Here is a 25,541-nt window from a genome sequence, read left to right as displayed (position 1 = left end):
TGTCTATGTGTATACAAGTATGTTTGTGTGTTGGGAGCACGTTAGTTTTGGATAGCTCCTTACAAGGCTATTAGAACTTAGCAATATAACTGCCTTGCACTATGTCTAAGTTCTCTTTCTAAAAATTCCTTGTCTATATTTACTATTTTCTCTTACTGTCATCTTTTTTTTTTTTTTTTCCTGTGTACCATTCACCCAGTTGTACCCATTGGTATCATCTTACATACCTACAATGGTTTGGGGGTGTTGTTGCTCTTTTTGTTTTCTGTATCGGGGATTGAACCCAGGAGCACTCTACCCCTAAGCTACATCCCCAACCCTTTTATTTTATTTTATTTTAAGACAGGGTCTCTCTTAAGGTGTTGTAAATGGTGTTGAATTTTTGTTTTCTCCTAACTCAGCCTTCTCAGTAGCTGGGATTGTAGTCACGAGCCGTAATCCCAGGAACTGGTTATTAAAACTAAGAAACTGACATCTTACTATCTACTTCAGGTGTTTAGTTCTTTTTATGTTTCATAAAATCAAAAAGTTGCCATCTTGGAAAAACTCTTTGATTTGATTTGGTTCTTCTATTTCTGACTTATCAAATATTAATAGTTAGTTTGCCATGGTGCTCAGCTCATATTACAGGTTTATTTGAAAATTCTGTGGGACAACACAATTGAAAGTGATTGATTTGTCCTTTTTCTGCTTATACTGTTTTATATCACCCTGACCTATTTATACAGCTGCGTATATATGTAGTTTAGTACATCATCCAACCCCTGAAATATTTTCAAAAAGATTGCTATCAAAATTAAAGGAAAAAGAAAACTCACTTGACTAGGAGAAAAAAACGATCTGAACATGTAACTATCCGTATGAGAATAATCTGTTGGGTTAGGATGCAAAAGCTCACTTGTGGCTAATTCTGGCTCTATATGGATTTTCCTAGCCAGGGCAGCACATCCTTTACTCAGAGCAGGGGCGGGAGGGCAGGAGGGCAGGAGGGCGGGGAGTAAATTACTTTCTTTGGTCTTGGCAATAAGAAAAGTTTGATGAGAGGGGAGAATTTAGGACTTTAGATATCAATTATGTGTGCATTCCTCATCAGAGATAATCAAGTGAGGGCTCTTCTGCATTATATACTTATAAATGAGTAATAAAACATTTTTCATGTTATGGCCCATTTAGCAAACTATTATTCATCTGCTGTACACTAACACCTAGTTAGGCACTAGAAACACAGGGACGAAATAGAATCTCTGCCCTCAAGGGGCTAGAATTCCAAAGTTTTGTTTTGTTTTCCTAAGCAACAAATTTATTTCTGACAGTTGAGAGACTAGAAGTCAGAGATGAAGATGTTGCAGGGTTTCTCCTGAAGCCTCTCTCCTTGGCTTGCAGTTTGACCACCTTCTGTGTCCTTGGTCTTCCCTTCATCCTCTGAGTCCTTGGTATCTATGTTTTCATTTAATATATATTTTTAAATAAGCTCTTCATATGTACTGGACACTTCCCAAATGTTAGGGATACCATGGAAAGGAAAAAGAGAGCTGTGATTCTTTTCTCAAAAGACTATTTGATAAAGGAATCAGTCTTACAAAGGTAACTTTATAATCCACCACGTGTTACGAAGAATGTATGTGCTGCCATAAGGACACAAAAGATGTGGGACTTAACCTAATATAGGATGTCAGAAATAGTGCTTAGAAGAGATGCTTCCCATCAAGATTTAAAAGTGTCTGAAAGTAAATTAGAGGCAGATGTGGGGAATACAGTGGGAAGAGCATATGTAGACCCCATGATGGAACCAGCAGAGTTTCAGGGACCAAAAGAATGTGAAATGATTCTAAAGTGCTAAGTACCTGCTAAGCATGATGGTGCACACCTTTAATCCTGGCAACTCAGGAGACTGAGGCAGGAGGATTACAAGTTTAGAGCAGCAAGACTCTGTCTCAGAAAAATAAATAAATAAAGCAGCTAAGTAAGGGTCCATCAGGCAGAATCCTATGGTAAGGATTCTTCTGAAACTGAGTGCAAAGAGTTTTTAGTGAGAGTGGAATGATTATCATGCATATTTTCAAAAGATCACTCTGGCTTCAGGTCAATGAAAAAGAATTCAGTCTTTAAATAAATATGTCCTGAAGACCTACTATAGCCCCAAAATGATTCTGCACACTGAGAACACACCACAGTAGACAACAGACTTACTATCTTTGAGCATCTTAAGTACAGATAATACAGGGAAAGTACATATGATGATAGTGTTATAAAGAATATTAGAAAAGGTTGAGAATGAAATGGTGGGGTGGGCTTGAACCATATGAAATTGTTTGGTTTTTGTTTTTGAAAAGGGATCCCACTACATTGCCCAAACTCTTCTCAAACTCCTGGGCTCAAGTGTTACTCCCACCTCAGCCTCTGAAGCAGGACAATATGTCCATGCCACCCTTCCCAGCTTAATTTTTTTAAAAAATTTAAGTCAGAATATTAGGTTTATATCATCCAACCCAGCGTGTGGCATGAGAATCATATAATTCAATGTAATACTTGAAGCGTCAAAGAAAAGGTGATGAGAGGCAAGCCATGTGAATTACTGGAGGAGAAAGCATCCCAAGTAAAGGAACAGTAAATGCAAAGGTCCTAAAGCAAGAATGTGCTTGCCACATTGGAGGAGCAACAAGGAGGCCAATGTGGCTGAAGAATGATGGACAAGAGAGAAGAATGGTGATTAGGACCCAATCATGCCATCACAGGAATTTGGCTTTTCTCTTTGAGTAATGTAAGCCATTCTGAGCAGTAGTAGAATCTTAAGTGATAGGCAGAGGTGATCACTATACAATTCTTTCAACTTTACTGTGCTCTTGGAATTTTTCCTAATAAAATGGGGTGACTGTTTTAGCTGCGCTGTAAATAGACTTTGGGGGACTAAAAATGAGAACAGGAAGACCAGTTAGTCTATTGCAATAGTCAAGGTAGCAATGGAAAGAGAAGTGGTTAAATTTGAAATAAATTTTGAAATAGAGAACCAACAAGATTTGCTTATAGAATGGATCTGAGATGTGAGAAAAAGAATAATAGATAACAGGTTTTAGATTTGAGCAATTGGAAGAATTAGTTGCCATCTACTGAAGTTTGGAAAACAGGTCAGGTCTAGAAGATTTGGAAGAAGACCTGAACATGGTGAGATTCAGGTGCCTTTTAGACATCTAAACAGAGATACAAGTCAGTAATTCAGAGAAAATATCCAGGAAGGAAATACCAATGTATGAATCATTCACCTAAAGATTAGGAATACAAGCACCAGTGGTTTGACAATAAACTCTTTTTTTAAATTTTTTAATTTTTTTATTTTTTTTAGTTGTTGATGGACCTTTATTTTTTATTTACTTATTTATATGTAGTGCTGAGAATCAGAACCCAGTGCCTAACATACTGGGAAAGCACTCTACCACTGAGCTACAACCCCAGCTCAACAATAAACTCTTAACATAATTTAGTCTAAAGTCTTTTACTCATGCTTTTGTTTTAGTTTGATTTCGTTTGCAGATATCAATTACTTTATATTGCCATTCAGATTTTTTATATGCCTTATTGTCTGCAATTCACTTGTGTTCTAAAGGATTTTTGTTTTATGAGATTTTTTTAAATGTTGTTCTTGCCTTCCCAAGCAGATTATATGTTTTTGACAAAAGATCTATTTTCTTTCATGCATTCCACAATACCATGGCCCTAGAAGACATTTAGAATAAAATAAACTATTTGAATATAGAGCTTTTCATTTGTTTTCATAAAGCATCAATTTTCTTATAAATATTCAATTTAGACACTGCTGGCTGTCTTGTGAAAATAAGGGTAGAATTAGAACTTTTAATCTATTGCAACTCATTCCTATTTCAGGTTAGACAAATATAAATGAACCTTTTGCAATAAGAAAATAAATGACCCAGCTCTCCTCCACATTGGCCTTAGACTTCATATGATAGCAAGACAGTTCTTACTAATGGGTGTTACCTCCACTCTGAGTTCGGTAATCAGGAGATCCTTCCCAGTGTATTCACTGAACCAATATGGGTTAACCCTCAACCCCATCCTTTAGCAAGTGCTGTGACTGGTCAAATCTGAGTCAAATGCGTCGCCTCCAGGTCACCCAAGGAGCATGGACTATAGGACAGGAGTGGCTCCCCAGGAGAAAAATTTGTGGGCTGCTGTCACACAAATGAGAAAATGAATACTGATGGGCAAAAAACAATACCTACTATACCAAGTAACTCAAAATCTAAGCACTGTTCCTTCCTTAGTCTTATAGAAGAAACTAGTAATGCCATGGCACTCGTGTTGAATTTCTCCCAATTTCATACACAATACTGCAGTTTTCCCTGACTCATCAGGCTGTCACAGATTCCATTGTCATTAATGTATGAACATCATAAAAAGTAAATGCACAAGTGTAAAAGTTACCCAGCTGGAAGGGTCAGAATTTCAGCACATTGCTTTTCTGGACACTCCCACCTGGTATTACAGGTTGTTTCTTGTCCTTATAATTCTTTCCTATTATCAGTTTGCCTGAAACATATTCTTTGCCCTCAATGCCTTGGGGGTAAGGTGGCTGCTAACTAAGAGGCCTGGGAAAGACTGCAAAAGTAAAAGATTGTGAATCAGCTTAAATACATCTTCTGCTAGAAGGACATTTATAGTGCAAAATCTTGAAAATGTACAGATGTGTCTGTTCTCAGCCTCTGCAGTTTCACTATTTCCTTCCCTTTTAATACAAAGATATTTTCTCCACATGACCTTTAACATACCTAATATAACATTTTTAACATTTAAATTAAATATTTGCTGTAGAATATGGATAACTTTGGTGTAGAGAGGATGTTTATACTGGCATTTGGGATAGCTTCTCTAGTTTGCTGCTTCCCTGGACACCAAACAACACTGTATTAGTATGTGCTTCAAATAAGTCATAAGATTGGCAGAATATCAAACCAAACTACATGAATAATTGTTGAAATTACTCTCACATCCTGGAACTGTATATGTCATGGAGTAGCCAACTTTTATTAACTAACACAATTCTGATGAGAATCACTGCTCTGCGGTCCTGTTTATCAGAATTAAGTATTGTGGAAATTGGGTTTGGGTCTGGTTACTTTAAATATAGGTAAAATAAATCAGCTACAGTTTATTAATACTAGTGTAATCCCAGTCATTCAGGAGGCAGAGGCAGGAGTATCACAAGTTCAGGGCCAGCCTCAGCAACCTAAGTTCTCAAAAAGAGGTGTGACCACCCCTGGGTTCAATCCCCAGTACCTCAAATAAAAGTTACAATAATGAAATAATCATGTATTATAATAAAATCTCTATTAAAGGAGATAGATTCATTTTTAAAGAAAAAATGGTTTGGGGCTGCAGTTGTAGCTCAGTGGTAGAGCACTTGCCTAGCATGTGTGAGGCACTGGGTTAGAGTCTCAGCACTGCATATAAATAAATACAATAAAGATCATCAACAACTTTAAAAATGTATCAAGATAAGAAAAAATAGATTATAATACTGATATGGTCTATTTGTATCCCTTCAAAATTCATATGTTGGGCTGCAGCTGTAGCTCAGTGGTAGAGTGCTTACCTCCCACATGTGGGGCTCTGGGTTCGATTCTCAGCACCACATAAAAATAAAATGAAAAAAAAAAAAACCATACCGTGTCCATCTACAACTAAAAAGTATTTAAGAAAAGAACTCATATGTTGAAACCCAACACCCAGATGTTATTAAATGGAGCCTTTGGGAGGTGATTAGGAACAAAGTCCTTTGGGGAAAAAAACCTATAAAAGAGATCTAAGACAGACTCTCACCCCTTCCACCATGTAAGATTAGAGTGAGAAAACAATTGTTTTATTAGGAAGTGGATCCTCACCAGATACCTAATCTGCTGACACCTTGATCTTGGACAAAATTTCTTTTCTTTATAAACCATACATTCTATGATATTTTGTAATAGCAGCCCAAATGGACCAAAACAAATACCAATACTATCACTGTCAAATTATACAAATAATATAACTAAAAAATAGATCTAATTATGGTTCTTACTGCTCAAAGCCATTGTCAATTTTTCTCTTGTCTTACACTGATCACATGTTTTTTTCATTTGAAAAATCATGTACTGAATGCTGGGAGTAAATGAATTGATGTGGCTCCTTCCATTCTAGAACTATCTGTCTAGTGGAGACATAACAAGGAAGCTGGCAAACAGTCCAGCCTATCACAATCAATAACTGGGTGTCATTCTCCTTCAAAACACCTAACCATCCTTTTACACATCAAATGCTGGATTTGGTGCATAAGCTGATAAGCATGTTGAACCACATACAGCAGCACTAACCATTAGTCATTGCTTCAGTTTGAGCAGTATCCCCTTGTTGTTCACATAGTGATATTCAATTATTTGAGTATGTATTTGCTCTTATGTTATGAAAATGAAAATACCATACTAGTTACAGGAAAATAGTTCTTATAATTTGAATTACATATGGAAGGAAATCATTATTAGGTGTACAGAAGAACTGTATCTTTAGCCTCAATCAAACAACCAGAGAGACATACATAAGATGATGCTGAACAGCTGAGTAATCTAAACCCAGCTACTCAGGAGGCTGAGGCAGGAGGATTGCAAGTGGAAGTTGAGCCTAAGCAATTTAGCAAGACCCTGTCTTAAATAAAATTATAAGGTCTGGGATGTAGCTCAAAGATAGAGCACCCCTGGGTTCAATCCCAGTTCAAAGAAAAAAAATGAAGTCCAGTAAACTGAGTAAAAGATAAGAAGAAGTCAGAAAACAAGTGCAGAATCCATTATTAAAGGTGAGTCTATAAGTTTAGGTACTTATAAGTTCCTAATATAATTGTAAGTTTGGGGCTTACGATTTAGTTCTTCAGGACAGGATTCCTCCTTAAGACAAGTACGTTTGTTTATTTTTTGTTTGTTTTTGTTTTTAGACACTTTTCAGGTGTGCTTTATGTTGAGGAGTTAAAAATTGCCTGTGGTAGCTCACCATTGCCTACAGAATATGTTCTAAATCACTTATTGCATCAATTATGTTTAAATCCACAAGTTTACAATGATACTAAGAAAACTTTACTAGTCACCTAGAGAAGTTGCTGTGCCAAGGTGTTTTTATGTGGTAATGGTAGTTGGTAAATAAAGAGAAAGAATCAAAAGTTCATTTTCCCTGTATTTCACAAATCATATTTCATTGTAGCCAATGAGTTTCAGGAAAATTCTTTTTTGTATAAAATATTTCCCATTAATAAATGTAAAAGGGATAATATAATTAGAAACCTCTAATGAAATAATAGATTTAAGTTATAATAATAAATAACTACTAAAGTTAAATGAAAGATTGGTGGGCAGAGTTATAATGGATGGATCAGGTTGGCAACAACTGGACTCACTGATCAATTTCAACAACACTAAAATCAAACAACCATAAATCATAAGCATCCCGATGTGGCATACTCCAAAATTCGTGAACTGCCTATGAAATATTTTTGTCACCCTCCAAAAATATTTTTTAATTTGAATGCAATCAAACCTCTAAATAGAAGAACAATAGAAGATGTCAAACACCACCAAGAGAATACAGCCAACTACAGAATGTGGTAAGTTCCATAGGACCAATGACAGGATTTCTTAAACAAATAAGTTACCTTCATTAAAAGAGACTTAAGAGACATAACTAATCAAATATAATATGTAGATCCTAATTTGACAAATAAACTGTAAAGACATTTTTAAGATTTTGAAATATTTTTCTGTAGATTGTATATTAGATGATATTAAGGAATATCAATATTAATATGAGGGAATTAATATTAATTAAAGATCAATAATATTATTGGTGTTATTAGAATCCTATGGTTATGTTTTTGAAAATAGTTTTTGTCTGTTAGAAATGCACACTGAATTAATTAGGAATGAAATTAGTTGAGCTTCAGTATTTCCTTCAAAATACTCCAGGAGGAAAGAGGAAGTGGCAGGACAGAAGAAGCAAGATTAGGTGAGAGCTGATAAGAATTAAAACTCGATGATAGATACATGGGGAGAGAAGAGGAATACAGTATAAAATCATATTCTCTATTTTTTATATGCTTGAAAATACCAATAACAGTAAATTAAATTTTAAGTAAATAAAGACTTTAGGGCAATTTATTACCACATCTGTCTTGTGCCCTGGGGAAGAGTCTGAGTGAATGAATCCAGAGAACTTTAACATCGTGATCCCTGAGCTAGCTGTCATTGGGTGTAACATCTAAATGTGTAATCATGGAACAACTGAGGGGACAATCACTAGTATTAGCCACAGTAAGGACACAAAGCTCCAACCAAGTCACTTCCTGCCATTGCCCATGGCTCGGCAAGTCATCAAAGTAGTGGTAGCTGGAACTTGGGTCTGATTTGGGCTGTGATTGTTTCAGACAGGGCAGTTAGCAGATATAAGGACACTATGCTCAAACCCACGGACAACAGTGAAGTCTGACTACGGCATTGCTTCTCAAGGGTGTAGCTGGCAAGGTTATTGCTTTGGAACATTCTGGAATCAGCAGTGACACCTGGTTCCCAGCAGCTAGGGTAACACCTACCAGAGCAATCAGCCATGGCTGAGATCACTCTGATTCCTAGACATACGGGGAAGAAGGAGAGGAGAGGTAATGTCTGGATTTCCCATAATTAGGCACGTGGAACCCAAGTTGTTAAACTAGAGGCATCCCTGTGGAGGGACACTCTGTATTCCTCAGGCGGTGAGGCAGGATTTACTCATTACCCATTTCTTCAATTGCATGATTGTATCATTAAATTTTATGGAAACAACTCTGACTATGATTCAGAGGTGTGACCGGAGTATTCCTCCCACTCCCCTGTCCCTTGTGTAATCTTGGGCAAGTTGCTTGTCTTTAAATTAGGATAATAATACCTTGCCTGTCTACCTCCAGGGTTGTTGTAAAGATCTTGAGAGACAATATAGGGAACTACAGTTTTCGTGAACTATCAAATACTATATAATTATAAGGCATCTTTATTGTACATCGTAATTTATACATCATAAAACCCCTTATTTTCCTGATTCTGTGTTAACAATCAATGTTTGATTAGTATATTATAAAATTAGGTAGTCAAGAAACAACTACAACACTGGTTTATAGTAAACTGGTTCTGCATTTCTCTTACATTTTATAGGAATTCCTGGGAATAAGAAAATCTTACCTGTTTAATGTTTTATAGGTATATACTTGACTATATGCTCATAACTTTAGGAGATAATAAGTTACTATATACTCTATAAATAATGCTTATTATTTTATAATCTCAATTTTATAAACCAATATTTCTTCTGTTCAATAATGTGCAATCAATTGAAGGATTAGAGCAGGAGTTGGCATACTATGGCCATTGGAACAAATCTGGCCGCCACCTGTTTTGGTATGACCTACAAACCAAGAACCATTTTGATGTTTTTAAATGTTTTTTTAATCAAAAGAAGAATATTTTATGACATGTGATAATATGAAATTCAAACTTCAGCATCCATTTATTGGAACATGGCCACATGACCATTTCTTTGTGTATTGTCTATGGCTACAACAGCAGTTGAATAATTGTGAGAGACACCATATAGTCCAATAAAACTAAAATATTTACTATGTGGCCCTTCAGAGAAAAGTTTGCATATTTAGGCTAGATAATTCAAAGGGACAGAATTTTTTTAAATCCTAAATTGGTAACCATTTCTTAGTATAAATAAATCTGGAACATATGGACTCAAATGATGTGTATGTAATAAGAGAACTTCACAGTTATGGTTTTAATATGCAATGACTTGTTTTAAGCCAATTAAGAACATTTTATTTATAAAATGTAATAAAATATAAATAAATAGAATACAGTTAAATCCTTCAAAAATGTCCCATTTTGCTCAATGATGGTGGCAGGATAAGAAGAATAGGAACATAGTAGGCAATACCAAGTATTTACATAAATTTCCTTTTGTGGGGCATTGAACCCAGGGCTTTGCATATGCTAGGTAAGTGCTCTTCCACTGAACCACATCCCCAGCCCTGTATATGTTTTACTTGAACTTTGCATCATCCCTAAAATATATGTACTACTCATTGGTGTGCTGACAAACAACCAAGTCTCCAGAGAGATAAATTTACAAAATTTTTACCAATATAAAGCATGTTTAGCACACAACTTAGACATAACAAATATACTCTTCTTGTGCATACCATAATTCCATAGCCAATTAATTCCACATGCTTTCAGTGATTTTTCTGAACTCTTCATTCTACAGCCACTTATGTTTGCAATTCAACCTTTGATAATTCCAATTTGCTTTAAGTTTTTTCAATGTATTTCTTATCATTGAAGTCTGATATGTGATCTTCTATTAAACTACCATTGCTCATCCTCAAAACAAAAAAGAAAATATAGGGAGAATATAAATTCTTTGATTAGCACTAGAAACTAGCTAAGGCTAAGGAATTTATTGGAAAGACTGTTCTTGGACAATTTCAGTATTAAGGATAGAGCAAGACTATGGTACTTGGGAAGACAGAAAGTTGGGAAGCTCCAGGTTCTTAACAGCAGGCACTCCTTGGCCTGTTTTCAAGGCACTTCTTAAAGACTTAAGAAGCCTTCCATTTGAGTTTCAAATTTGGAGGGGGATGGGATTGATGGACTCAGTTTATACCCGGTAGCCAAGAGGATGGAATAATGTGATGGGAATCTCACAGTGGAGAAGGAACAAAGGAGTAAGAAGGGCTGGGCACGATGGTACACACCTGGAATCCCAGCAGCTCAGGAGGTTGAGGCAGGAGGATCGCAAGTTCGAGGCCATCCTCAGAATCTTAGACCCTAAGTAACTTAGTGAGACCCTGTCTCAAAAAATAAAAAGATCTGGGGATATAGCTCAATGGAAAAGCATCCCTTGGTTCTATCCCCAGTACCAAAATAGAATAAGAAGGGATGGAAATAAAGATCAGTGGTAGAGTGTCCTTGAGTTCAATCCTCAATACCAGTAGGGGGAAAAAAAATCTCTAAGAAGTAAAGAATAAGGGATTCCAGGCAGATGAAAACCAAGAAAGGGGAGATAATGCTGTAGTGCCATTCACTCTCCAGACCCCACTAGGGGATAAGGCTGAGACAGGTTTCTTAGCTCTGTCTCCTGCTCCATCCTGTTTTCCTCATTCCCTTACAGGTTTCTCTTGAGAGTACTCTCCCAATAAATCACTTGTACCAGACTCCTTCTACTTCTAGGAAACTGAGTTAAGTCATAGGGCCCACAAGATCATTTTATCCCAGAGACAGAGAACTTAGGCATAAGGAAACAGACTCACAGCAGTGGCAATACAACCATGAGCTCCTGGTACTCAGTTTCTTGTGAGCTCTGGAAATAGCTATCGGCTATCTTTTAGATCTCAAAAAGCCCCCAGGAGCTTTCCAAAAACCCTCCTTTTTGTTTAAGTCAGACAAAATCCACTTCTCTTCCCTGAAACCAATATAAACTAATGTGATGGGTGATCCAGGCCTGACCTAACATGGCTTTGGAAATGTGACCCAATGCTTTGTGGGATAACATCAGTTGGAATCCTGAGGGAAAAATTAATTAATCGCCCTTCCTATTCCCTTGGCATCAGTAACTAGAAGCTAGAAACGTTGCTGGGAACACTCCCCAACCTCTAATCCTCCAGGAATTTGCCTTGCTGGAGAGCTAATTTGTTACCCAGGGCTGTTTCCCTGAGACCTTCTTGATTCCCAGGAGGTGGAGAGCGCTAAATTCCTTCCATTGGCTATCATCATCTCACATCTTTCTCTTTTTCCAGCCCTGGCCAAGAAGACTCTAGCATCTCTCTGAGCCTTCCTGTTCCCTCCTGTCCTGTGTCGCTCTCCAAATGCACATGTGTGTGCTTGCATATGTAGTCTATTTACATACAGGTCAGGAAAGAGGGAGGAAGAGGAGTAGTCAGGGAAGTCAGAGTAGGGTGGTCAGATTTCAAATCACTGAACTACAGATTATAGAAAAAGGTGACATGCACAAGCCTGATTAGTTCCACTCAGAATTGTTCACTGATTCATCAGAAAATTGATCCTTCTGACCCAGACTGTCCCCTTTCAGTAGTCAAAGGCTGCTTTTGTTTGAGCCTCTAATTGTGCCTCTATAGCAATTTTGTGTAGTTTAGCCCAAAACAAGTCTTCACCCCAGCCAAATATGGACATAGCAGGGTACTACTGAAGTTATTAACCTACAGTGTTCCACTGGGGATGTCCTCTCTCCCTTCCCTTCATCCAAGCAGATGGTCACATAATCTTAGGGGAGAAACTTCAGAATGAAGAGTAAGACGTTCATAGTCTTTCTGCCTCGTTTCTAGTAATCGATGCCACACACAGGTAGTCCACTGGCTTAGAGCACCCACAGATGAGGCTTGCTTGGCTCACACAGTACTTTTCAAAGTCTGACTTTGGTCACAGACGGCTCAGCTCTCCAGTTCCCCCACAGTCTCCAGCAGTCCCTATTGTGTCACCGTGGACTCTTCCTGCCTGGTCTCTTCCTGTCTGCACTGGAATCTCTGACCCCAGGCTTAAATTCTTTAAGGAAGATGTGCTGCATGCCTAGGAAGCATATGTTCTCTTCCATTAAGAAGAAACAGAAAGATTAAGAGAGGGAACGTTTTCCTCAGAAGAGGCAAAACCCCAGCGTCATTTAGTCAATAATAAGCCAGGGATTCTTCTTAGCATCATAGAGAGTGGGAAGAATGAGATGCCACAGTTTAACTTTGAACTCAGGCCTGGACCCTGTTTTGGTTCAATGCTGGAGGGGTTGGGGGAATTGCAGAAGGAGCAGGAGTATTCCCAAGACAAGGGAGAGGAAAAGAGGTCCACAAGAGGACCTAGAGTCACCCTAGGGAATTCTCCCTCGACTCTTCAGACCCTCCCATTAAGTCCCTTTCCCCTTTCCCACACCGTTTATCCACTGAACAGATGGTATTTAGTAAGGGTTTGTGATATGTCAGTCATTGTTCTAGGGCTGGGGATACAGCATTGAATCAATTTTGTGAAATTTTAATTACATTCTCTTTCTTTCTCTCTCTCTCCATTCAGATTCCAAACTCATTCCAAACACTATCACTAAGCTGGGAGCGGTGGCAAGTACCTTTAATCCTAGTGACTCAGGAGGCTGAGGCAGGAGGAACATAGGTCCAAAGCCAGCCTCAGCAATTTAGTGAGGCCTTAAGCAACTTAGCGAGACCCTATCTCAAAATAAAAAATAAAAAGGAGTGGGGCTGTGGCTCAGTGTTAAGCACCCCAGGTCAATCTCCACTACCAGAACAAAACAAATGAACTTAAAAAAAAAAAAAACCCACTATCACCATGCATTATGTCTTGGAACATTTTGAATACCCCTTTGCCTTGAATGAGATGTAGAAAATTGTTTCATCTTCATTCCTATAATTCTAGAATGGCAGGTCTGAAAAAGTGCTGATAACTGATGAAGACCTCCTGCCTCCAAGAAAGAGACTAGAAATGGAGACTCAACAGGTTGAGCAACTTGTTTGTTGCCTGATCATCTGCTTATCTGTACGATCCCTTGCTAGAATTTGAACTCAAGCAGGGCAAGGACTTGATCTCTTTGGTTCACTGCTGTGTCCTTCTCAGCAGTGCCTGATATGTGGTTCTATCTATTCTTCGAATGAATGAATGAATAAATGACCAGCTAAGCAGGTAGGGACATCGTTTGTTGAGACCACCCATCACAATGTCCCAAATCCCTATCCAAATTCTTTCCCAAATGGCAGGTTAGTAGAGGGAATGTCAGTGTTTTTCATAATGGCTCTTAACAAGAAAATAAGAGAGGAAAAGAATCACCAAAGGAGAGTCAATGATAGAGGTGTCTTCCAGAAGCACATGTGACCACAGTGGAAGTCTAGAGGAACCTGATGCAGTGCCAACCTTGAACTGTGATTGGTCAAATTCTCTCAGAAACTTGATATCATTGTTCTCATCTGGGAAATAGGTATATTCTGGCTATAAAAGGCTTCCCACTTACCTCAGGCCCCTCAACCTCCACATATCCTGTCCCATTCACTCCTGCTCTTTGGACTCCTCTCAACCACCCTGCGTCCTCTCCTGTTCAGATTCTGTAAATTCTGTGAGTTTTCCCATATCATTCCAATAAGGTCTTTAAAGCGTCAGCTTCTGTTACTAAGAACTTGCCTGGTTAAAAAAAAAAAAAGTCCTGAAAAATGTAGGATATGAGCTGAGGTGAATAGCTGGAAAAGATGCAGGCTTATTCCAGGTGAGGAGACTATCATTAGCAAAATCTCTCCAGAACTGCCTCAGCTTGGTGCAAGGGAAGATTTAAAGGGAGGAAGCGTGAGCAGTCAGACAGGAGGGCTGGGAGTATAACTCAGTTGGTAGAGTGCTTGCCTCACATGCACTAAGGCCCTGGGTTCAATCCTCAGCACCAAAAAAGAAATCACACACACACACACCAAAAAAGAAATCAGACAGAAGATGTGAAGTGGAGCCAGAGCAGGAAAGTCCTTCCCCACCCACCTGAGGGCATGGACTTCCTTTAGAGTGGAGGTTCCTCCCATTTTGTTGGATACACTCCTGGGCCATAGTCAATGAGAGCTGCAGATGGAGTTGGAGACAGCCAAGAGATTTGGATAACGCACATTAAAAATTGGGGGTGGGAGGGTTGGGGTTGTAGATCTGTGGTAGAGCTTTTGGCTAGCATGTGTGGAGGCACTGAGTTTGATTCTCAGCACTGCATATAAATAAATAAAATAAAGGTTCATCAACAACAAAGGAAGTGGTTTGTGCTGGCTTATTATGAAGATCTGTCTAGTGTGTCGAGGAAGTAAAGAGTTGGGAACAATAACTAAAGAAAAACGAGAGTTGTGGAGGAGGGGAGAATATGAGGAATCTGTGATTAAATAAAAGAATGGACTCTTGAGTCATTCTGCCTGGATTTGAAATTTTGCTCCATTGCTGACTGCATGTGATCAATTTCCTTACCCTTAATTTAAGATAGTGACTGGGAAATAACAAGCATGCAATAAATGATGCCTACTGTTATCATTTTAATCAATAAAATTTTATTATATTCATTCAAATTGTTAATTACCAACTATCATCATTAATATTATTAGCAGTTAAACTGCAGATTCAAAGCCACAGACTATCCCTGCGTGTACTTCTAACCCCACTTAAAGCATACAATTATAGTTCAGAAATGCCCCTGGGGCCTAGCCTGAAATTACACAGTAGTAAACCTGAGACAAAGCCAAGAAGGTATGAAAGCAAAGATTCATCAGGACATAAACTCCTACCATTACATAAAAGGAAATGGTGGTCTGAGAACTATGGAAGAGGCAAGAATTCAGGTGACTGGCCGAGTTGGGACAATAACCTGGGATTGCCTCCTGTTCTGATTGGATGCTTGAAAACTGGATGCAGATGCAATACATGCTGCTTAACCAGGAGTGTGATGGTCCATGGAGTATCTAGTGAGCCAAGGAACTGAGCCTGAAAATGTAACCATATTATGAAAATGATTACATTTATCACTCTTGGAGAACATAGAGTGATGAAGAAAGTATTAGTGTAGGAATCAGAAGTCCTGGAGTCCACAGAGGGTCTAATAGGGACTTCCTGGGAAGTGGTTGATCTTCTCCAACCCTGAGTTTCCCATATCAGTAGTCCCTGATCAGGCATGCTTGCCCCTCCTCCACCTTTGTGGATACAGTTCCCTGTGTCTGGAACACTGTAATCCCCATCTCATTTAGTGACTTGCTGGATCTCTTGCTTGTCCTCCCCCATACTGGTATTTTATCACAAAGTCCAACTGGTAAACCTGGAGGTAGACATTAGGCCATCATAAGTTAACAAGGGCCTTTTCCCTAGGTCATTGAGGTATAAGGATTTAAGTTAAAAGGTCATGCTTCCTGCCATACTTCTGCAAGGTAGAAGAGACAAACACTACTAATTTCATCTTATAGCAATAAAACTGAATCTCAATTCAGTTTGAGAGGGGATGACTTGCCCAAGATCACACACCTGGGAAGTGGTCAGTCAACCCACATCCACCTCATCTGCCTCAGATGCAGGGTATTGTTTTTCATATTCAACTGTATCCTCAGCAACCTTATCATCTCCAGGTTATATGGGCTTGAGGGATCGTCTGGCCTCAGATTCTGGAAAACAGTCCCATTCAGGTAGAGGGGAACCCTTGGAGAAAAGCTATGTCTAGAATCATCCTAAGAAATGTTTGAATTATATCAGCAAACAAAACACAAAGATTCTCCCCCTCGTAGATGGAATAGTCATTCTAGTAAGAGAGAAAGAAAGAAAATAAGCATAAATAAATAGATTATATGAGATGATAAAAAGTTATAAGGGCTACAAAAAGAGGAAGAAAAAAAGTAGAGTGGGAAATGGACACCAAAGTGTCAAAAAGGGAGGAAGTATTGCAATTTTAAATGGAGTGGTCAGGGAAGGTACCACTGAAAATGTAATGTTTGAGCAAAGACTTGAACAAAATCAGGGACTCAACCCTGGAATATATGAGCAAAGAGGATTCTAAGCAGAAAGAAGAGCCAGAGCAAAAAACCCTGAAAGGAGGACAGCAACCAGAGTGTAGACAGGAATGTGAGAAGAGAGCAGATAAGGCCAAGGAGGCTGGTATTTGGGGTGTTGTCTTAGTTACATATTGCTGCATAACAAATTACCTTAAAATTTAGTAGCTTAAAATGATAAACATTATTGTATAGCTACTGAGGGGAAGGAAATCAGCAACACTGGTGGTTCAGACCTGGATCTCTCATGAGACTACAGTTAAAATATTATTGCCCAGAGCTGTTGTTCCAGAGGAACTCAGTTGTTCCAAGTGTATGAGAACCGGCCTGAATGTGCCTTGAGGTCAAAAAGAGAAAAGCAGACAAGGATAGCATTGCAGTGTGCAATTTATCAGAGTGCATCACTGGACTTAGTGATGGAAGAGTGTGATCCAGGGTGGCAGCAAGGCCAGCAGAATCCCTGCAATTTGGGTGAGAAAGAAGGGCATATTTATGGGTTAGGATGAAAGTGAACTCATCCTGGCTGGAATGTATCTGGTTTATCTTAAGATGATATTGGAGCATCAGGTACATTCCTGAAACCAGGGTCCAATTTGTAAAGCCCCCACATATGGCTCTAATGGATTTATCTATTTATGATTTGTTGGGAAACTATGTGGAAAAAGCCAGCAAATGTTAATTAGGGGCAGTCATGGCAGTTATGTATGACTCAATATAGTGGTAGTCATGTTGAGTTATATCCATTCAACTGTGGTCATCTGAAGGCTTGACTGGGGCTAGAGGATCTGTTTCCAAGATGGCTCACATACGTGGCTGGCAAGTCACTGAGGGATGTTGACAGGGATGTCATCAGTTCTTCACCACATTGACCTCTACATAGGGCTGCTTGAGCATCTTCAAAATATGGCAACTGGTCTCCTCTAGCATGGATGATCCAAGAGATTACCTAGTCTTGGTGAACATATGTCATTTCTTCTATATATTCTATTAGTCACATAGACCAGTATGGCAAGAACATTAAAAGAGAATAAATATCAGGAGAAAAGAATTGTTGGGTGGCCATCATGGCAATTGGCTACCACAGATTGGGGCCAAACATGACTGGGCAGTGAGGCTTGGTAGGATTAATTGGCCTGATGGTTGCAAACAGAGCTCTGATATAAATTATTCTTTTTCATGAAATCACAGATACATTGGGGTTCCCAATAGAGTTGTTCCTCAGCCTCTCAGTGCTGGGACATCTTATGTAGGCTTTGAAGTTGGTTCATAAAGAAGTCTACCAGTATGGATAATTTTTTTCCTGTGAGAACCTTAAACGAGCATAGGCTAAGACCTGTCATACAGATGCACTGTTGAGGCTATTTTAAACACAGACTCCCTCCATTGGAAGACAGAGTACACATTAGTTGGAACCTGGAAACCTATGTAATCAACATATTAAAAAATTTTTTACTCTAATTCAGGATGAACTTCACATACACAGTAAATTCACTTCTTTCTACTTCCGAGGTTCCTTTTAATTTTACAGTAGTAAAAAATATGACTTCGGTAAAATGTTTTTACTTTCAAAAATTTGTGGCCATAAATCTATAAAGATTAATATTGGGTAGACACTACACCTTTTATAACAGCTGAAGGTCTGAATCAATCTGTGAAAACAACTAGAATTTTCTAATCACTGGTTGGGGAGTCTCTGCTGGTGCCATCTTCTGGCCACTTAGAATAATAACAACTAGAGTGTTGATTTTGGTCCAGAGAATCACAAGAGTCTCCTAGATTCTGGGTGAATAATTCCAGTGACTGACTGCTAATTACTTTGCAAAGACTATACCTATGGTGTGAAGTTTTGATTATTAGAAAGTTCTTTCTGATACTAAGCCAAATTCTTCCTTGGTCTAATTTCTACCCATCTACCCAGTTTGTCCTAATTTTTTTTTTAAGTATTTGAAGGAAGCTACTTATCATATAAACTCAAATCCTTTTTTTCCCCTTAGACTAAATCATTCAGCTCCTTCATCTCTCCTTAAATAATATATAACCAGAAGCCTTATCCAGAGTCAGACAGGGATTCTGGTGCCAGTGATTTGGTAGGGAGTGGTCCCTATATGAAACTTCTAGGGAAGCAGGGTGGAGCAAGTAGCAGAGTTAAGCAAGGATGTGGTCTCAGCTAGAGACTAGCTTCGGTGGGGTGGAGGGAGAGATTCAGTCACTCAGTCATTAGCTCTGCAGGTGATGAGAGCTAGAAATGATCTTCCTGAGTGAAGAGGTCCCTGTTTGGACAAGGGCAATTTCTCAGGCGTGTTAGTAGCCAAACCAGCATGTGGGGAAGAGGACCCAGAAAAGGGAATCTGCATACCTTCTTCTATTATCCCATCTCAGTCCTTTTACCCAGACCAGAATCCAAATGACCCACATGTAGTCTCATGTGTAGAATTCCAGTCACTTTCTCTTTATCTCAGGATTAATAGTCTGGGCTAATCATCACTTAGGTTGTGATGATCCAAAACCCAAGATGTTTTCTCACATGAAATTGCTCCCATGCCAAGTATTTTCCATTAGAATGTATGGCACAGAGATACCAAATGCAAAAGCATTTCTATTACCTTCAAACTTTATGTTGCTATTACCAGCTCATTTCTAGTCACCTCCGTTCTCTTTGAATCTAATCCAGCACGCTCAGCTATGTCATCTGAAGCCTGGTTGAGTGTATTTTTTGGGTGACCTTTAACTTCCTTGTGAGTTCTTTCCAATGGATGACCATTCATCTCTTAATGTCAGCTCTTACTACCTCTGTCTGATGATTTCTGTTGCTGTCCTCCGTTCAGTACTGCAGAGAGAATATGCTTGAAAATGGCCAACAGCTGGCCTGAGGCCAGGGTTGGAGAGAATCAGCACGTTTTAACAGAAACATAAGTCTGAAATAAGGAGAAAACCTGGAATGGAGATAGTTATGTAGGCAGTGTGGGTGATCCAGATAGAAAATGCAAGAATGCCAGCATAGTAGCCCTGAGCCTTCTGGTAGCTTGGTAGAAAGAGGGGAGGTATCTAAAAATAATTTAGGGAATGTATTCAACCAATGTTCAACGCATTTAAATGGATGGCTGAGTGGCATATCATAGAGAATTACCTTCGATAATTGTCTCCACCCATCCTCCTGGATAATGTATCTGTGTATTCAACTGCAGCATCACTTTCAGCATTATAACTAGGGGAAATAGGAAACATGATGTCTTCCCCCTCCATCAGCTCCAGCCTCACACATCTAATGGACCTTGGAATGGGGAGGTCACCTCTCCTCTCAGACCCCGATTAAGATACTGGATTCAGTCTTCTCTCCCCAGGACCCCATCGCCAGAAGGAGCCATTACTGTGAGCAGTCTGGCAAGCATGTTTCTCCCATCCCTGTCCAGACCTGGAAAACCCTTTTCCCCAAAGGGTAGTGGATGAAAAGGGTCACCATGAAAGGCAGATCATACTTAGGAAAGACTAGGAACCATCTAAAATCACCTCATGTACCCCCAGAGATGTGTGTGTCCTGCCAACCTTTGGGAACCAACCACTTGTAGCATACATGCTGAGGTAAAGAATCATCTCGTTTTTCTACTAATTTCAGCCCCCCATCTTCTTGGTCACTCCTCTGAGACCTAAACCTGAGAGTAGTGAGACTGGGCAGTAGAAACCAGGATGGAAGCCTATTGCCTTCATCACCTCTGGACCATGAAATAGACTTTCCCCTACCACTGATTAGAACCATAGAGCTTTGTGTATGAGTCTACTCTCCTTTGTTACTCTGCCCACAAATTTCATTAGGTCCTTACATGATGTGTTTTCCTTACTAAGCAGGAATTCCAGAGATGAGGAACAACTGGTATTGAATTCCCTCCTCCAAATGTAGGCATAAGGCTAATTCCTTACTGGGATGATTCAAACTGGGTACTTGATTTCAAAATACCAGGCAGAGTGGCACATGCCTGTAATCCCAGCAACTTGGGAGATTGAAGCAGGAGAATAGCAAGTTTAAGGCCAGCAGGATCATAAGTTTGGGGCCAGCCTCAGTAACTATGTGAAGGACAAAATATAAAAAAGACTGGGGATGTAACTCAGTAGTAAAGTGTCTCTTAGCTCATTCCCCAATACCATATAATAATAATAATTTAAAAAGAGGTAATTATTTTTTAACTAGGCCAAAACATTCAAATTACAAAAGGTCATGGTGAAAAGTAACTCCCCACCCCCTGCACTGCTAGTTCCTTTCCCCAGTGGTAAATTGTATTATCAGTTTCTTGTGTACCTTTAATCACGCTAACCCTCAAAATAGATGTCAACTGTGCTGTATGTATACTATACTCATACTTCCTTTGCAAATTTTCTAATGATAGTTTGAGGAATCTTTGTTCCTTGTATGCCCCCTGTTTTAGTGGTACAAGTAATATATTAGGGAGGTGATCCAGGGAGCAGAAGTGAAGGAGTGACAAGGAATTGTGAGAAACTAATACAGGAACACAAGCAAAGATGCTTACACCATCAAACATTTTATTTTGAACATATAAAATTTGAAACATTATTTATTTGAAAAAAAATTTAAACATCCAGGAAAGTTAAACAGGCAATTTACAAAAAGAGTCAAATTATTCTTTAGCAATAAACTAACTGATCACTGTTTGGTTTCTCTAGCAACAAGTTCCTCACTTGGCATAATGTCTGCAGCTTCCCAGGCTTTCTGCCCTGATGGCTGATGTTAGTTAATAGAGGAGTGAGCATTCTATCAAGCTCCATTTAGAGTCCAGAACACAAAATACTAGTCTTTTCTACTGGTGCCAGCTGCTTTCCAGATGCTAAAATCACCCCTGAGATCTTTTATTGCATTAAAAAGATGGTCCCAGATGTCACTTCCCACAAATATCATGCTCACATCTTCTTCTATGGCTTTTTGACATTTTACTCCACAAAGAGGAAACCATTATCATGCTCATTTATTTTTCATGAAGTGCTGTAACAGGAAAGGTGGTTCAGCCAGTGAAGCTGAAAGCCATATTAATAATGCATGCTATGTAGGACTGATAGGCACTCTTGTCATCTTAACATCACTGAGAGTGTTAGAGCAAAGAGGTGTATGTGTGGCAATGCGGTCACATACAGCATCCTTCTGCAGTGAGACTGGAAATGAAGGTATTGACAGGGAATCTTTAGTTTTCAGCTTAAGTTAGTGATTAATGGGTAGAAAAACCATCAGAGGGTGTAAGAAGTCTTTCCAACAAATATCTTTTAAGGTCGTACATGTATCAGACAGCGCCTTTCGTCTTAGAACCTGCATAATAACTAACCCTCTAGAAGGTTTTCTGAGAACATGCAGTAGCAGAAGCTGTCTTAAAGAAACCTGTAATTGATACTGTTTATCCAACTCCCTATCCTGTTCACAGACCTATGCTGTGTTCGGGTATCCACCCTTCTTCGCCAGCCACCTGCAGCAAAGGCTGGCCACAGGCCCAGCAGGCAGGTCCCCACTGCTCTCTAGCAGTCGTGGTTTTCCCATTTCCCTTTGCATAGATTGGTGTAGACATGGCCGTGTGATGTCATTCTGACCAATAAAACCGAAATCTGCAGGGGGATTCCAGGAAAGATTGTCTTGCTCCTAATAAAGACTCACAGGAAAAGATGGTCTTTTCTTCTTCTAGACATAACTGCAACCAGATGTGAAGGCTGGCCCTAGGGGCAGTCAGGCATCTTGTAGCCATGATGGGGAAGCCATCCCCGCCAAACTGGAATTGAATCTAAAGTGCTTCTCCTCCCCGTCCCTCTCCTTATCCCCCTCCTCCTTCTCCTCCTTCTTGTACTAGGATTGAGTCTTGCACATGTTAGGAAAATCCTCTACCACTGAGCTACAACACACCCCTCCCCTTCTTTGTTGAGACTAGACCTCACTAAATTGCCCACTCTGACCTGGAACTTTGATCTTCCTGCCTCAGCTTCCCCAGTAGCTGGGGTCAGCAGCATGCACTACCACATCCAGTCACAGCACTTCCCCTAAAAATTAAAAAAAAAATTACTGTTTGTTTGTTTATTTATTTACTTATTTATTTCAGTGCTGGGAATTGAACCCAGGGACATTCCATCACTGAGTTATATCCCCAGTCCTTATAATTTTATTTTTCTTAAAATTTCGAGACAGGATCTTGCAAACTTTCCCAGGCTGGCCTTGAACACGTGATCCTCCTGCCTCAAACTCCCAAGAAGCTAGGATTTACAGGCCTGCGCCACCATGCCTGGCTAAAAAATTGCTAAGTTTAAATATTACCTAATGAAGCCTGTCTACCAGTGTGACGAAGCAGCAGGATGAGAAGGAACTTGGTCCTTGAAAATGTCATTGAACCATGGAATTATCCAACCCTGGAGCTGTCCTGTCCTTGGGCTTCCAGCTGCAGGATAATAAATTTCCTTGCGTCAGCTAGATGAACTCAGGATTCTTTTAAAGGTTATGCTAAAAAAATTCTGAGTGCTATTGAATTTATATGTGCACTTTTGATTCATAGTTTAAGCTCCCTGGCTACTGGGGAGGCTGAGGCAGGAGGATCACAAATTTGGGGCCAGCCTGGGCAATTTTGTGAGTCCCTATCTCAAAATAAAACTTTTTTTTTTTTTTTTTTTTTTTTTTTTTTTTTTTAAAGGCAAGGGATAGCTCACTGGTAGAGCACTTGCCTAAGCATTCATGAGGACTTGGGTTCAATCCCCAGTACCACAAAAAGAATTATATCAGTGTCTTGGGTGGGTTCTTTAGTTGCTGAACCAGAGACAGGGATGAGGGTGCACATGATTTCTTGAGGTTGTGCTTTCAGGAGAAACCAGTACAGGAGGGAATAAAACAGGATAGGAAAAAGGGACAGAGATGAGCAAGGTTGTGGTCTCAGGTAAAGTCTAACTTTGGCCTGATCCATGAGAGGGAAACTCTGAAGTGTTGTCCAATATGGTATCCACTAGCTACTACATGTAGCCATTTAAATTTAAATGAACTGAAGGGAAATAAAATGTAAAGTTCAGTTCTTTAGTCACATGCTAAGTGCTCAAAGGTCATAGGAGAAGTCCACAGGTAAAGTCATCAGCCACAGCACTCATAGCAACTCCAAACTTACATGCAGAGTACCAACAGTGACCACTGATCACTGCGTCTAAGCAGGCACAAGCTGGGTATGCAGTGCTTCTGGAAGAGTGGTTAGGTGACACACCTTCCCTTTGATCTGCACTGGGAATTCGAATTTTCCAGCATTTTCCCCTAAGGAGCACCTTGAATTCCTGTCACTCTCAAGGGTCCAGACATATACCAACTGTATAAACAAATCTGATGAGTGGGTCGCTCCTGTGATGCTCTTATTGAGGGAGGGACAATGGAGGCTCAGAGTACAGACTCTAAGGGAGAAAGACCTGACCCAATGAATAAGACCTAGAAAAAATTGCCTGAACGTGAGGAGAGGGCGAGGACTGTGGACAAACTTGCAGCTGCTGCTGGAACTATCTCATCCAGCCACTGTCTCATTAAGAAAGATGAGGATATACTTTTTTAAAAAAAAATAAATACTCATCAAGCTATAGTAGATTTTCCTATATTTTATGTCTATTTTTGGTTGCCTCCTCACTTGACACAAATTTTGTAATCCCATCTTCTACAAACAGAATAAATGATTTAGTCTCTCCTCTTGCGTGGTTGATGAGAAGTCATTGTTATTGTTATTATTAATGCTATTTTAGAAGCATTTCTTTTTGATTCACAACTTGTTATGGGAAATGCCACCTTTCTACCTTTCTCCTTGGTCCCTCCATTAAGGGTTACTTCTTGTCTGGAAGTAACACCGTCATGGAATCTCACCTTCCATGGCATCCCAGAAGCTGCTGCCAGGGCAGTTGGTCTAGCTCAGGTCAGATCCTCACTGCCCATTCGTTGGATCCCAGGTCAGGGAAGGGATAGGGGGTGGGAGTTTATAGGAGAAAGTGGTCATGAGTCTGAGTCATATTCTCCCCTGAGCAGGAAACCCTTGGTGTCAAAGATAGAATCCAGAGGCTGAATAACACTGATGGCACTATACCTTCCCCACTTCCGACTGCTGGCATCTGCAACTCTGCCTAAGTCCTGTTCTGTGGCCCCAGAGATTCACTTTGCTCAAGCTGCAAGTGTCCAGGAATTATTGTGCCCCTTCCCCATCCTTCAACCAACCATTAATGGAAATTAGCGTATGAACACCAAAGAGCCTCATCCCTTGGGTGGAATACCTGAGCATGAGTCCCCTCTAGCTCCCCAGTTTCCCATTATAATTGAGCTCCAGTTGTACCCCTGGAACCTGGCCTGAAAATGCCCATGTCTCCTTTATTTGGCTGCCTTTCCTATCTTATCTCACTTTCCCTCCTGCTGGTTTTCTTTGTCTCCTAAATGATCTACTTGCCCTTGAGTCATTGTCTCAGCATCTGCTTCTAGGGGTACCCAACTAAGGTACTAGATGAAGTTCACAGGAGACATTTGTCACTGGGGACTGTATGATATGGACATAGTGCTGGCAGCCAGCATCTGGGGGAAGATGAGGATGGGATCCTATTGGTGAGACTAGAACTCACTGGGTCACTGCAACCAGAATTGAGTGACATCTACGCTGACACACAACTGTGGGCAAGAGTTAGTGAAATGACTCCTTTATCAGGCTGACTGGTCCTAGGGGCAGGTGGCTAGGCTGCTGCCGAGCCCACAGTAAACCCAACTGTGGGCAGAATCTGGGGAAACAGCTTGGTACTGATTAATTCTCCAATCAAACTTCAAAAGACTGTCACAATTTTGTCTTTCTGGTTTGGGAAGGGGCAACATGGTGCTTTGTCAAACCACAGCAAGGAAAATGCTCTTCTTTAGAACCTCTTCTCAGATTTGGCAGACATTAGTGTTAAAAATCTT

The 25,541-nt window shown here is 39.8% G+C and overlaps 1 protein-coding gene across 4 annotated transcripts in view; it reads left to right on the top strand.

The window, feature by feature from the left end:
• LOC124968541 (translation initiation factor IF-2-like) overlaps positions 1-25,541 on the top strand; it is a 38,759-nt gene that overhangs the window by 3,347 nt on the left and 9,871 nt on the right. The window lies entirely within an intron of this gene.

This window comes from Sciurus carolinensis, chromosome 17 (assembly GCF_902686445.1).
Source record: "Sciurus carolinensis chromosome 17, mSciCar1.2, whole genome shotgun sequence".
NCBI lineage: Eukaryota > Metazoa > Chordata > Mammalia > Rodentia > Sciuridae > Sciurus > Sciurus carolinensis.
Note: the sequence above shows the minus strand (reverse complement) of the source record. Positions and strands in the feature narration are given on the sequence as shown.